This window comes from Erythrolamprus reginae, chromosome 12, assembly GCF_031021105.1.
Source record: "Erythrolamprus reginae isolate rEryReg1 chromosome 12, rEryReg1.hap1, whole genome shotgun sequence".
Taxonomy (NCBI): Eukaryota; Metazoa; Chordata; class Lepidosauria; order Squamata; family Dipsadidae; genus Erythrolamprus; species Erythrolamprus reginae.
Window position 1 is genome coordinate 31,509,941 of NC_091961.1, and position 7,276 is coordinate 31,517,216.

At 42.8% G+C, this 7,276-nt stretch overlaps 1 pseudogene; it reads left to right on the top strand.

Moving 5' to 3' along the window:
* Positions 1–2,028: 2,028 nt before the first annotated feature.
* On the top strand, positions 2,029–2,609 carry LOC139174742 (ferritin heavy chain A-like; annotated as a pseudogene).
* Positions 2,610–7,276: the final 4,667 nt, after the last annotated feature.

Genomic DNA, 7,276 nt, shown 5'->3' on the forward strand with positions numbered 1-7,276 from the left:
TTTCTGGCGACGTTTCGATGAGGTCTCACTCATCATCTTCAGGCTGGTGTTTCTGTCCTTTTTCTCAGGCGAAGTCTTCGCCTGAGAAAAAGGACAGAAACACCAGCCTGAAGATGATGAGTGAGACCTCATCGAAACGTCGCCAGAAATTTCCAAATCCTACACGGGAAGAAACCCGAATATACCAAGACCGTCATATATATATATATATATATATATATATATATATATATATATATATATATATATATATATATATATATATAATTTGACACAGACACAGACACAGACACATATATATATATATATATATATATATATATATATATACACACACACACATATATATATATATATGTATGACATATTTATTTCTTTATTTATTTATTGGATTTGTATGCTGCCCCTCTCCGTGGACTCGGGGCGGCTAACAACAATGATAAAAACAGCATGTAGAAATCCAATATTAAAACAGCTAAAAACCCTTATTATAAAACCAATCATACTCCGGGACCGCCTTCTGCTGCACGAATCCCAGCGACCAGTTAGGTCCCACAGAGTGGGCCTTCTCTGGGTCCAGTCAACTAAACAATGTCGTTTGGCGGGACCCAGGGGAAGAGCCTTCTCTGTGGCAGCCCCGGACCTCTGGAACCAACTCCCCCCAGAGATTAGAATAGCCCCCACCCCCCTTGCCTTTCATAAGCTCCTCAAAACCCACCTCTGCCGTCAGGCATGGGGGAACTGAGATTTTCTTTCCCCCTAGGCTTGTACAATTTATGCATGGTATGTTTGTATGTATGATTGGTTTTATAATAAGGGGTTTTTAGTTGTTTTAGTATTGGATTGTTACATGCTGTTTTTATCATTGTTGTTAGCCGCCCCGAGTCCACGGAGAAGGGCGGCATACAAATCCAATAAATAAATAAACAAACAAATAAACAAACAAATAAATAAATAAATAAATAAATAAATATGTCATGTGTGTGTGTGTGTGTGAAATTATGGATTTTGAGGCCATCATATAATCTGCGAACCATTGAGAGAGATTTTCTTGGTTGGATGCAACCTTGAAGAAGGACCAGGCTTTTAATGTTGAATACTTTTGTTAATTTCCATGATCGTAAATAGCCTTCCTTGAATACCAACAGATAAAGGCCAACAAGGAAGTGGCCTGCCCACATTTGTGACTTTCACAACCGCTCCTGGCTGACCATACTGTGATACCAAATGTTCATTCCAGGAACCTTTAGCCTGATGTGGCCTAAATGCTCTCCTGATGTTCTAATAGACGGAAAACATTATTTAAATCAAAGCAAGCAAGCTTCATCTCTGGCCTTTCCTGCATTCATCCGATCCTCTTTCATAGGCATTATTTTCCCCAGAAAATATTAGCTGATTTAGCCTTGTACAAGGTGAACCTATTTAACCGTCTGCTCTCCAGTGTGAAAAACAAAATTGACCATAGATGGAATGAATGTCACAGGTTGGACGTCGCATCCTGCCAAGGGTTCCTGGAGTCCTTCAACCGTAGAACTTTCTCATCTCCTGAAAATTAGCAGAAAGACTTCTTCTGGTCTCATCTTCTCCTTCGCTCCTTCAGCGAAGGGTGAAGCTGGCACGATAGCGATGCTGTTAAGTAGGATAAAAACCTGAGGCTGCATAATAAGAATGTCCTTGGGTATCAAAGGCTGCATGAAAAGATGGGTAAAAAAACACCTGGGGTGCAGCAGGGGAGCCCTTAGGCTATCAGCTGCTTCTTCTTCACTAAAAGTACTTGTGATAACTTCAACTCACTCCACCATCTGCTTTGGCTTCCTTCTACGATCTCTCCTACTCCCCGTTGGTCCCAAACAGGATGAGACGTCCAAGTGTATTTGTCCCTTCAAATTTTTCCTCCTCCTTCCCTTCTACGGAAAAATCTCCACTTGCAAAAAAACCTCCTGAGCTAGGCATTTATGAACCCTGGAAGCTCCTGAGAAGAAACTCACAAGCCTTATTAAAAGTAAGACATCAGCTGAGACCCATTGACCTTCTAAACTTTGGGAGCATCCTTCTTCTCTCAAGATGACGTCACAGATCCGTCAGAACTACCACCCTGAATGCGAGGCTGCCATCAACCATTTGGTGAACATTGAACTCCATGCTAGCTATGTCTACTTGTCCATGGCCCATCACTTTGACCGTGATGATATAGCCTTGTGCCATGTGGCCAAATTCTTGAAGGAACAATCCCAGGAAGAGAAAGAACATGCCAACAAGTTTCTGAAGTACCAAAACAAGCGAGGGGGACGTATTGTCTTGCAGGATATCAAGAAGCCAGAGAAAGATGAATGGGGCAACTCTCTAGATGTCTTGAAGCAAGCCCTGAAGTTGGAGAAGGAGGTCAACCAAGCTTTGGTGGATCTGCACAAGCTGGCAACTGAGAAAATAGACCCTCATATTTCTGATTTTCTGGAGAATGAATTCTTGGAAGAGCAAGTAAAGGCTATCAAACTCCTGGGAGACCATTGCACCAATCTGAAGCGCTGCCCCAGAACGGCATGGGCGAATACCTCTTTGACAAGCTCACCTTAAAAGAGAGCAGCTAAACCTTGTTCCCTTGAAATATGCAGTTTATTTGGGGGGGGAATTCAAATAAACAAATAATTAGCATTGGGGGTGTTGTGGTTCCGTCTGAGGCCCCTCAGGGAACGGCTGATCTTCTGTCGGTTTCCAGCTCAGAGGGAGAGGATGAGGAACAGGAGGTGCAGGCAGACGAGGAGGAGGAATCCCAGGCTGAAGAAGAGGGAGGACAGCCAGAGTCCCCCCAGAGGGAGCTCTCCCCAGCAAGCAGCCTGGATTCCTTAGAGGAAAATGCACAAGCCATATTTGATCTGCGACAGAGAAGAGCTACACAGCGAAGGGACCAATTGGCTAGGTACTTTCAGCATTAAAGAGGCAACAGCTGGGTTTGGGTGTGGTGCTCTTTGGAAAGGCTAAAAGGCAGACCCACCCTTTCTGGCTTGTGGAGTATTATCTTTGAGAGTCTTGGGACCTAGCTGTGAACTTTGGCGTCTTGGAATCCTGGTTTGTGCCTGTGACTACTGAAACCTTGGGGTAGGTGTGCCAGCGAGAAGCTTGCTGTATTGTCTGGACATCAGGACTCTGCTGTAAAGTATTATAGCCTGTCTGTTGGGAAGAACAGGTTTTCCTCTGTGTTTATTTTTTCCAGCTATAAAGTACTTTTGCTTTTACCAGAGTGTCTGGCTGTTTTTTCCAGTTGGTGTTGAGGTCTGGGGGAACCCAGACAGAACAGGGGGGGGGGGAAGACATCAGCTGCTTCTCCAAAGTCTTCTTCAAGGTTCTCCAAAGGCCATTGGAGATGTTAAGGCTCTGCTTGGCAAACTCGCAACCTGTTTCGCTTTTTTCTCGTTCCGCCTGTGGTGGAGGCTGGAGCGAAGCCAAAGAAACGAGGGGAAGATGACTTGACTAAGGTTGTACACATGTAGTAGGTGCATGAGGGAATGGAAAGAGTTGCCTGGCGAGCCTCAGAATCCCAGAATTGTTATTGTGACCAAGTCCTTAAAAAGTTGAAAATTGCTAAATGTGGTGGGTTGTGATGATAGCAATAGCTACAGCATTTAGATTTATAGATTTATCCCGAGTCTACGGAGAGGGGCGGCATACAAATTTAATAAATAAATAAAAGATCTAAATTTTTATATCGCTACACAGTGGTATAAAAGAGACTTCACGGTCTCTTTTTATACTGCTTCACAGTGCTTTATAGCCCTCTATAAGCGTTTTACAGAGAGTCACCATATTGTCCCCAACAATCTGGGTCCTCATAGAAACATAGAAGCTTGACGGCAGAAAAAGACCTCCTGGTCCATCTAGTCTGCCCTTATACTATTTCTTGTATTTTATCTTAGGATGGATGTAGGTTTATCCCAGGAATGTTTCCATTCAGTGACTGTGGATTGACCAACCACGTCTGCTGGAAGTTTTACCGACCTTGGAAGGATGGAAGGCTGAGTCAACCTTGAGCCTAGTCAGATTCGATCTGCCAAATGGCTGGCAACCAGTGATCAGCAGAAGTATCTTGCCATACTTCACTCTAACCACTATGCCACCAAGGCTCAATGATTATGGTGATGGTATCATCAGCATGTTACGGGTCCCATCCATGTCTACATTCCTCCCCTGTACTTCCGGCTGGTGCTGAACAAAGGATGACCTTGAATCTTCTGGAAGGAATTTGTTGTGACTAGCATCTTTCCCTCTTATGCAATCACCCCTCCCTAATTCCCACAGTACTATTCTAACTGTGTCAGGCCAATGTTTCTAACTCAAACAATGGCTTCAGCCTGACAGGCGCCCCCCCCCCCCCTTCTCAAGAAAAAAGAGTGCCCTGCAAAAGGAGAGAAGAAAAGAACACATGGGGGTTAATATCCTTTTCAACCTTCTTGGTGGTGGCCCCTTCTTTATGGAACATCATTCCCCCTGAGGTATGATTGACCTTTTCAAACTACTGTGGGTTTTTTTTCCTGAAAGGCCTTAAAACAGTCTGTCATCAGGCGTAAATGGAGATGGACCTGATTAAATGGATGGTCTGATTGTGTTATTGCTACCAGTGAGGGGGAGTGGAAAATGGGCTTCATTGTACAGGTGGTCCTCAACTTATGACTACAATTGAAATTGTATGGGTCGAAAGATGGGCTACAAAAATGGTGGAAGGTCTTAAGCATAAAACCTATCAGGAAAGACTTCATGAACTCCATCTGTATAGTCTGGAGGACAGGAGGGAAAGCGGGGACATATTTGAAACATTTAAATACGTTAAAGGGTTAATTAAGGTTCAGGAGAGGTGTTTTTAACAGGAAAGTGAATGCAAGAATAAGGGGACACAATCTGAAGTTAGTTGGGGGAAAGATCAAAAGCAACATGAGAAAATATTATTTGACTGAAAGAGTAGTAGATGCTTGGAACAAACTTCCAGCAGACATGGTTGGTAAATCCACAGTCACTGAATTGAAACATGCTTGGGATAAACATATATCCATCCTAAGATAAAATACAGAAAATAGTATAAGGGCAGAGTGGATGGACCATGAGGTCTTTTTCTGCCATCCATCTTCTATGCTTCTATGTTTGTTTCTATGTTTCTATGTTTCTATGTTGTTTCTATGTTTCTATGTTGTTTGTTTCTATGTTTCTATGTTTCTATGTTTCTATGTTTCTATGTTTCTGTTATTATGTTTCTGTGTTTCAATTGAGCCCAAAATATATATTGTTCAGTGACAAATTCCTTTCTTTCCCTCTCCCCTCTCCATTTCTTCCCTTAGTGTGTGCATAATGAATTGTTAAGGAAACACACTGAGAGGTGTCAGCACAATTTCTATTAAACTTAATTCCCTAATAAAGAGGTTACAAGCGAACGTGTCATAATTAATCAGGCTTCTCTGCTCTGCATCAGAACAGGTGCGTTGCAAAACACCAGGAGGTACACCTAAAACTTGTCAAAAGCCATCCTAAAGTTTCAGGTTGTGTGAAACAATGCGAAGGACACTTTCTTGATGACATGTTTTGTATTTTTGAATGGTTGACTCTGTCGCCAGGAGACAACTGCTAATTTCCAAGATGGTTGAGTCTTGTGCCTGTCTCTCAAATCTGAAATTAGAATCCATCATCATAGTACATAGAATAGAATGGAATTATTTTATTGGCCAAGTGTGATTGGACACACAAGGAATTTGTCTTGGGTGCAGATGCTCTCAGTGTACAAAAAAGAAAATATAGATTTGTCAAGAATCATGTGCTACAACACTTAATGATTGTCATAGGGATCAAATAAGCAATGAGGAAACAATCAATATTAATAAAAATCTTAAGGATGCAAGCAACAAGTTACAGTCATACAGTCATAAGTGGGAGGAGATGGGTGATAGGAATGATGAGAAAAAACTATCCAGCTATATAATTTTCCCCAAACTGTATAGTAGTCTTTATTTTGTTTATTCTGTAATTCATATGTTAATTTGCTTAATTTAGCACAATCTACCATTTTCCTAATCACCATTTCTTCATTTGGTATATTTTTCCTTTTTCCAAGTTTGTGCAAACACCAACCTTGCTGATGTTAATACAGTGATACCTCGTCTTACAAACACCTCGTCATACAAACTTTTCGAGATACAAACCTGGGGTTTAAGATTTTTTTGCCTCTTCTTACAAACTATTTTCACCTTACAAACCCACCGCAGCCGCTGGGATACCCCGCCTTCGGACTTCCATTGCCAGCAAAGCACCCGTTTTTATGCTGCTGGGATTTCCCTGAGGCTCCCCTCCATGGGAAACCCCACCTCCGGACTTTCGTGTTTTTGTGATGCTGCAGGGAAATCCCAGCAGGGTAATCCCAGCAGTGCAAAAATGGGTGCTTCGCTGGCAATGGAAGTCTGGAGGTGGGGTTTCCCAGCGAGGGGAGCCTCAGTGAAATCGCAGCATTGCAAAAACACAGAGGTCCAGAGGTGGGGTTTCGAGGACTTCAGTGTTTTTGCAATGCTGCGATTTCACTGATGCTCCCTTCGCTGGGAAACCCCACCTCCGGACTTCCATTGCCAGTGAAGTGCTTGTTTTTGCAATGCTGGGATTCCCCTGCAGCATCGCAAAAACACAGAAGTCTTGAGGTGGGGTTTCTCCTGGAGGGGAGCCTCAGGGGAATCCCAGCAGTGCAAAAATGGGTGCTTCGGCTGGCAAAAGGGGTGAATTTTGGGCTTGCACGCATTAATCGCTTTTCCATTGATTCCTATGGGAAACATTGTTTCATCTTACAAACATTTTCACCTTAAGAATCTCGTCCCAGAACCAATTAAGTTTGTAACACAAGGTATCACTGTATATGTGTATGATTGTTTTTTATTAAGGGTTTTTAAAACTGTTTTAATATTGGATTTGTACATTATGTTTTTGCTTATCGTGAGCCACTCCGAGTTCTCAGAGAAGGGCGGCATACAAATCTAATAAATAAATAAATAAATAAATAATAAATAAATTCTCCCTTTCGCGCAATGTTTTCAAGGCCTGGTGGCGTCTCTCTCTCTGCAGGCAGCCATCTCTGCTCAGCTACCCTCCGATTTAAAACTGCTCCACTGAAACACATCTCGGCAGCATCAAGTGAGCATCAACCCCTCCCCTCTCCTCCTCCTGGGGGGCTTCCTTGTGTGGGAAAACAACTCGGTTGTAGCTTGGCACAATCCCCTTCTGACGCCACAACGCTGCTGCTTCTCGCGTCTAATGA